An 8,282-nucleotide genomic window follows, 5' to 3' on the forward strand; every position below is an offset into this window, starting at 1 on the left:
CTTTTCACATCATTTCAGATTTCTGGGCTTTCGCAAGTGTGCACGCGTGCGTGTTGGGAACGTGGCTGCTCAGTAAGACAAAACGACACACTACGCGCTGCCTAAGTCCGGTTCCCCGGGAGACACTCTGGGATGGAGGCTGGCGTGCAGGCGGTCTCCAGGGAGTGATCTCGGGGGCACCGCCGTGGAAGACGAAGGAAGCAGACTGGGCAGAGGGAGAGGGTGACGCTGGGAGCATCGGTTCCCGGTCGCTCTTGGACGATGCTTCGCCATCGTACCCTAACCCGAGCCGCCCCACTCTCGCTGCCAGAATTTACTCACAAATTAGGTCAATATTCACTTCCTCTAATGGAGCAACATGCAAACAGACAGGTCAGAATTCAGAGCTGGGCCAGGTGGAAAAACCGATGGCACGGAACTGAAATGTCAGGATCAAGCACATCGACGCTTCTGCTCTCGTGGTGCTGAATGCTGCACTGACCTAAGCAAGTCACGAGGCCGAGCCTGGCACCCCGGGGGTGCAGAGCTATGCGGCGCCCACGGTGTGAGGGGCCGGCCACTGAACCCATGAATGATTGATTACACAGCTCGTCGCAAGGCCATCCACTCCACACTGCAGATGCCACCTCACAGCTCTTCGGTGTCACTGGTTGTTTGAAAACACTCTGTCATTTACTTTTTCATTTAAGGACAATTTCTTGATTGGAAATATCTTTACTAAAATAATAATGTATGAATAATTTAGGAAATACAGTATAAATGAAAATTGCCCAGAATAACATGAACAACATATTGTTCTTAGGTTTGGTGCAACTATATATCCATATATAACTCTATCTATGTTTATGTATCATATTTCATAGCACATGTCTGTTACCGTTAAGTTATGAGTGCTTTAATTTAAATATTCTCCATAACGCGGGCTGTAGAAGACTCCGTCGCATGTTGATACCCTCATTTATTTAATCGCGCCCGTTACTGGACGTCGATGTGCACGAACCTCGAGCATCCGGTTTCTTCCTTGGCACAGATGGCTTCTCGCTCCTCACTCTCCTTGTTCCAGACACACTCTCCTCCCTGCTGCTCTTCGGAAATGCTCGACGCGTCCCTGCCCGGGGGCTTGGCGCTGGCCGTTCCCTCCGCTGGAACTCTCTTCGCCCAGATATCTCACAGGAGTCCTCTCTTAGCTCCTTGAAGGCTTTTCTCAAATGTCACCTCCCCAATAAAGCCTCTTGGGATCATCCCATTTGAAACCACAACCCACGCCTTCCCGGTCACCATCCCCCTGATCCTGCTGCTTTTTCATAACTCTTAACACTTTCTAACACCCTAAGTCATTTACTTATATTTACTACTTCTTTTCTCTCCCCCTCTGCTAAAATGTAAGTTCTATGAAAATAAACATTTTATCTATTTTTTTTTCACTTATAGATCTCCAGTGCCTAGAGAAGTGTCTGGCCTACAGTAGGCACTAAATGAAGATAATGAATTAATAAACATCTAGAAGTAGAATCAAAAAGCACACCTTAAACTTTTAAAAGCTAAACTATGGCCAAAATTAGTCTAAGAGTAGGCATTTTTAAATAAGAGTAAAGCAGTTCGCATTCTATTCAGTATACTTTATGGTGTTCTCACCTCCAAGTAAAACTCTTATACTATATAGAAATTATTATCGTATTCACAGCACACTCACACTTCTGGAAAGCTAACTGATCGTCATTCATACATAAACGCTTTCCGTGTGTGTTACCACAAAAATCGATCTGGCTTTTGTCCAGCGAGCATGTCCCTAGCACGGCTGGATCATTGGACTCCAACATCTTCTACTCTTGGTGTAACTTGAGAACAAAGATAAAACCAAAAACCATCACTAAAGTCTCATATGAACTTTCTCAGACATTCACGGGAGAGGTAATCGTCGTGCACCGAAGAGGAATTTCCGTCAGTGTTTACAGGAGATAAGCGAGTGCGGCTCAGCGTTTCACTCAGGTGCGCACTGACTTCCTTCTTCCTCAGGTCTCTCGATTCTCCGGTGTCCTCGGATTCCCTGGGTGTGTTACTTGTTTAACTCACGCTCTTCTCTTTGAGATTTTTCTGGTGCATATTTGTACTCTTTGCCCACTTCCTGTACTTCTCCAGGGCTCTAAAATACTGCTTTATCCACCGTTCATCATTTTAAGGGCTTATTTTCAAACTTACTATAACCATGAAAACATTATGACTTGTGAAGTTTTTTCGACCCATTTCTATTAGTCATCAGTACATACTCTTTTAAGAGCAAATACCCCTTCACACCCATGAGGATGCGTTTTTTACTTAAAAAAAAAGAAAATAGCGAGTGTTGATGAAGATGTGGAAAATTGGAACCCTAAGGTGTTACCGGTTGAATGTAAAACGGTATATCCACTGGAAAATGGTATGGAGAGTGCTCGAAAAATTAAACATAAAATTACCATGCGATTCGGCAATTCTGGTTCTGGGCACATGCCCAAAAGAAGTGACTTGGCAATATTCGCTCACCCATGTTCACAGCAGCATTATTCACAATAGCCAAAAGGTGAAAGTGACACAAGGGTCCATTGACAAAATTAATGGACAAACAAATGTGGTAACATAAACACGATGAAATATTATTTAGCCCTAAAAAGGAAGAACACTCTAATACATGCTACTACATGAACGAACCTTGAAGCCATTACGCTAAGTGAAATAAATCAGTCACAAAGGACAAATATTGTGTGATTCCACTTATATGAACCCAGAGTAGTCAAATTCATAGAGACACAAACTAGAACAACGGTTGCCAGGGGCTGGGGCGAGGGGAAAATGGGAAGTTAGTGTTGATGAGTACAGAGTGCCAGCTGCGGAAGATGAACGAGTTCTGGCGACGGATGGTGGCGATGGTTATACAACAATGTCACAGAACTGTACACCTAAAAAGGGTTAAAATTATAAGCTTTTAGTTACATATATTTTACCACAATTTTAAAAGTAGCAACAAGAACAGTTAAGTAAATAAGAGTAAGTTCTCTTTATTTCCAAGTAAAAGTGATGAAACACGAATCCTTCTAACGGTTCGATAGGAGCTGCATTTATGTGGTGCTGAGGGAAAGCCTGACGAAAATGGATTTGAAAAAGAAACCAGAAACTTCAGTCCAATCTTTACTACGCAGTTCAACTATAGTATTTAAAATATAATAAATTTTCATATCATCAAAATACATAATCATATTTAAGAATAGAAGGCTTCGTTACATCAAAAGAGTTTGGTTCTTCCTTTACAATAGCTAATCCCATACTACAGGTAACTATAATTCTATAAACACAACCGTCCTCTACGCACAGGATGAGGACAACAGACAATATTCCTCAATAATTCAGTGGAACTTAAACATTCAATGAATGAAGGACAAATTCATTTTTCTGTTACTTATTTGCTATCAAGCATAAATAGAGGACTTCGTGGAGGGTCTGAAAAACCAGAAAAGAAACCGCAGTCACTAAGAGACCTGTCGTTAAGTACGTATTTTGGAATCATCTGGGATTCTTTAGTTTCCCTAAATAATAAAATTTAAAAATCATGAAAAAAATAAGTATTATTTATTACTTCTGAAAAATATACTCCACAATGCAAAAGAAAAAGGCAGTACCGTTATACGCATTTATCACAGATTTTTCATAATATTGCAAATTTCATGAAACTGAAACCCAGTTTCAAATATTACAGCCTACTATCACCAGTTGAGTTCCAGTTCTATAAAAATATGGTGCATAGAGACCATGAGAACAAGACATTCTGGTCTCTATCTTGTCAGCAATGTGACCTGGGGCGATCTGATGGACCTCCCAAGCTTCGATTCCTTCAAGTGAAATGGGAGTGACAACGTCTACCTTGCAGTTATTAAAAGGATTAAATATAATAAGTGTCCCTGGAAAACAGTAGGTATTGAATAAACCGTTATGACTGTTAATAATACTAGCAGTGCCTGGACTCGGTAGCAACAAGGACATTTGGATTATCTGTACCCTCCTGATAACTTCGCCTTGACTCACGCAAGATTAAACTTGTAAGAAAAATAAGGCTTAGAACTGATGTTAATAAAGGATAATAAAATACCATTATCATCTATCCTTGGACCTAAGGGACAATAGGATAAATGTTTTTAATGAATCTCAGTCCAAACTGCCTTTAAGTTATTTCTGTACAGAAACATTTTATTTCAAAGTAAATATGCCACCGGGCCCAGAGCGACACTGACATTTCCCCAGCCTCTGCCCTGTCGGATTCGGTCCTACTGACCTAGCAGAGGTGAGGGACAGACCGAGGGTAGCTGGCCTGTGAGTAACTTCCCTCGCTCGCGCTGTCCTCAGGGAGAGCGGTGCTGGCCCCGGCCTCACCCACCCAGCAGCGGACTGGAGGGCGCTGGCAGTCCCCACGGAGGTCCCCTCTTTCCGCTCCGCCCTCCTGGTAAATCCTGGCATGCCATCCTCCCACGGCGTATGTCACAAAGAGAGCTCCCTCCTTCCCTCCTTCCATCAGGGGACCCGAGCAACGCGGCTTCCTCCCGCTTCCTTCTCAGACATCACGGGCAACCTCAAAACGACCCCCGAACGGCCTCCTCCCCCTTTGACCTCCTTGACTTCTCCGCGCTGTGACTCACTTGAACTTGACCAGCCCTTCCTTCACGGGACGGCACTGGCTCGCTCTGACCGCGAAATCCAGGCGTCTTGCATGATCCTCTTCTGTCACTGGTCTCCTGAGAGTCGACATTCTCCAGCCTATGTCATCTTCCCTTCATCGCATACTCCCTTCGGTGAGCCTAGACATTGTCACCGCAGTACAGACGCCCTTGTCACAGCCACCTGGGGTCGGTGCCAACGTGAGTGCACATCCAGAGCCTTCCTTCTGTGTTGAGTGGGGCTAAAATCATCCCTTCGAGATCATTTTTCAAGAGTCAGCTCAAATTGCCATAAAGCCTTCTCCAAAACTAAGTGAACATTCCTGTCCATGGAAGTCCCTAGCAATCTTTCCCCCCATTTTTATTATGATTGTTATTATTTGGTTGAGAACACGAGTTCTACCGTCTTAGCAAATTTCGACGACACAGCACGGTCGTCAGCTATGCTCGTCATGCTGCTTGCTGGGTCCTCAGACATTATTCCACTACGGTGAGGTTGGTGTCTTCTTCCCACCGCCAAGCTCCTGCAACTGCCATTCTGCTCTTCGCTTCTGAGTTCTCTTTTCTCTCTCTCTCTCCGTTTCTCTCTCTCTCTCTTCCTTCCTTCCTCTCTTAAGATTCTGCATCTGTGATACCATGCAGTAACGCAGTATTTGTCTTTCTCTGCCTGGCTTCTTTTCTTTTTTTTAAACGCCTACAGCACCCGGTCTTCCCAGGCGGTCTCCCATCCAAGTCCTAACCAGGCCCGGCCCTGCTTAGATGATGAGGCGCCTTCAGGGTGGCGCGGCCGCAGGCCGGCTTGTCTCGCTCGCAGATCTTCCCTCTCGGTACTTGGTTTCGGCAGTATTGAGCCTTCCGAGCGTTTGGACGTGTTGTCACCATAACTGTTTTGATTCTTGTTACTGGCTGATACCATGTTGCTCATGGTTGTCCCCATCTCCAGAGAAATGCCCCCTGCCACACAGGAGCCACCTTGCCTAGAACGGTGCAAATGCGGGAGACCGTCACTGTGACAACGCTCTAGAGTTCCCTGGGGAAACGGGAGCTGGCCTCTAGCCGAGACCACAGCTTTGCTCAGCTCTTTGCCTCCGGCCCCCTCCTGCCTCCTCCTGTCCTCTGAGCACATTCGTGCAGTTGCTCACGTCAACGAGACCCCTGCTCTCAGGCCCTGCGTGTGTTCGAGGAGGCAGCCCTAAGAAGCAGCCTCTAAGGATGAGATTCTGGACGTGGGCCACTTGCCAGCTCAACGGCGACGAAGACCCACCATGGGGACACAGGGAGCTTTGCAGTCACTGTCCTGCTGTAGCTGTGCGGCTGTTAAGATTTCCACGCCTGGTAACCACAAGGAAGTGTAAGGCACACGGAAGCTCATGCTACGTCCGGGCATTCGAGAAGCACTGGACGAACAGCAGACATAAATATTGGAACGAGCTCCTAAGTGTGATGATTCACCGAGGAGAAACAGTCTCAGGTTTATCAGCCAACAGCTCAGCGACACGTGGAGGCGAGGACCTCCTCGGCTTCCCTTAAAGGGCCTCTCGCCGGCTGTGGCCGAAGCACGGAAGAGCCGGAACAGGATTCGATTGTAAGGGGCAGAACCGCAGCACAGGCTACATGCTGACTCTGGCAAAGTCAGGGACCGAGACGGGATGGGGGAAGCTGGGTCGACGCACCACAAACCTTGAACCTCCAGACTCCGCGGGGCCCTCTGGGCTGGGAGAACTGACGCATCTCCTGATCCGGGGGGCAGACCTAGTCGCCCCCTCGCTGAAGCCTGTGTGGAGGTCTCTCACCAGGCAGAAGCCTTAAGATCAAGGCCCTGGCGAGACCCGCGCCGCCTCCCAGGCTGCGGACACATGATCGGGGCGAGTCCGCAGGGACACAGATTGTGTGCAGGGCGCCGGCCCGGGGAGGGAAGAGATGAGCGCTGGGGCTGCTTACGGCCCGGCTGCTGTGTCCCAGACGGACTACGAAACCGCACACGCCGGTCACCAACATGGGGACATGCTACCCCAGCGTGGGACTCAACTCTCAGTGGGGACCGTGGGAAACTCGGAAGCTCGGAGAGGTGATGGTGTCCGCTAACTGAAGGCGGGTCCAACCGAAGGCGGTCCGAGGGCTCGGGGAAGGGGGCGCAAGACGGGAAGAGCCTCCACGTGACCATGTTCCCTCCAGACACTTCTCATGTTAAAGAAAGTGCATTCAAGACATGGTTCCATAGCGTAGTGGTTAGCATGTCTGCTTTACGTGCAGAAGATCCTGGGTTCGCGCCCCAGTGGAGCCACGGTCCATGATCTACGGCCATGCCACCTGAACGAGCCCCATCCCATCCGATCTTGTGACGCTAAGCAGGGTTGGGCCTGGTTAGTACTTAGATGGGAGACCACCTAGGAAGACCAGGTGCTATAGGCATAAATAATAAAAAAGATAAGGGATTGTAAGCTGACAAGGTCCTTGCAATCTGTGAGGTCAACCAAGGGTTGCCTCACCTAAAAGAAAAAGGGTTTTTTAAGTGTAAATTCTGTGCAGTTTAAAAAATATACCATAATCTAGATACTATGTATCTAGGAATATGGAGCTGTATGATTTTATGCTTTAAAAGCAAAAAAAAGTTTAATAAAACTTCCATGCTGATGCTTTTATCTAGGTTTATCTTTATGTAGAATCTGGAGAATCCATTTCCAGACACTCCAGAGAGGGATGCATTCAATGGTAATTTTAACTATTAAGTGATTGTTTTCAAATCTAATGGAATAATATTGAAAGCACATTCAAGTTAATTATAATAAGAATTCCTCCAGAAAAAAGAGAAAACCATACATTAAAATGTATCTGTTGAGACTTGATCATTGGAATTAAAGTTAAGCAGAAATTAAGGTTTTCTGGCCAATAAAATAAACACATTTTTTAAAAATGCCATCTATAAAAATCTAGATACGTTTTTATCTATCTTCCTGTAGAGATACAGGAAACAACAGATGAGTTAATAAGGAAAAATGAGCCAATATTAAGTTGTTAGCTAAGAACGATTTTCAAAGAGATATTAAAGATTATTTTTTAAAGGATATTGGCCCCAAAATTAACAGGAAGAACTAGACTGATTAGTCAGTGTCCCTCGTTTGGAATAGTGGCAGTGGGCTACGCGTTCTACTGGCCAGCATAACAAAGCAAATCGTTTACAAAAGCATCAGTTTGTTCCGTGAGACGAATCTTAAGGCAAGGAACCGCCAATGATACTAAACACAAGTAATATCTTCGGGTCTATTGTTAGTTACAGTAGGAAAAGATCAACACCAAACGGTATCATTTCAGGCCTGTGAAAGGATGGGGAGTAGAGAGGGAATTTGGAAACTTGGCCAAAATAATTCTCCTTAAAGTCTGCCAGGAGAAACACAAATCCACTATTACGCTGTCCTTTGATTTAGCACTTTGAGAATTCGGCACTGAACTATAAAGCTTGAAAAAAAATAAAGTCGACAGACACTTGTGAGGTATAATTTGAGAAAAGCAAGCCTTCTTCTCTACCCGAAAATATCTCCACAGCTAGTCTCCGATTCTGCAGCCCATAATTAGATGTGCGCTCTTTTCGGGTCTTGAAGGACT

General features: G+C 45.7%; 1 protein-coding gene and 1 pseudogene across 10 annotated transcripts in view; one reads left to right on the top strand and one right to left on the bottom strand.

Annotated features, from left to right (window-relative positions):
• The window catches only part of SLC7A13 (solute carrier family 7 member 13), a 71,424-nt gene that overhangs the window by 53,409 nt on the left and 9,733 nt on the right, over nt 1–8,282 (bottom strand). For 5 of the 10 annotated variants that reach the window (XR_005648446.1, XR_005648447.1, XR_005648441.1 and 2 more), the window contains exon 4: nt 411–2,933. The exons of the other annotated variants lie outside the window; for them this stretch is intronic. The gene's annotated coding sequence lies outside the window, so the exon portion shown is untranslated. Of the gene's footprint in view, nt 1–410; nt 2,934–8,282 lie in introns of those variants that run through there. 10 annotated transcript variants of the gene reach the window in all.
• LOC120585608 (uncharacterized) lies at nt 6,973–7,091 on the top strand (annotated as a pseudogene).

This window comes from Pteropus medius, unplaced genomic scaffold (assembly GCF_902729225.1).
Source record: "Pteropus medius unplaced genomic scaffold, Ma_sr-lr_union100, whole genome shotgun sequence".
Classification (NCBI taxonomy): Eukaryota; Metazoa; Chordata; class Mammalia; order Chiroptera; family Pteropodidae; genus Pteropus; species Pteropus medius.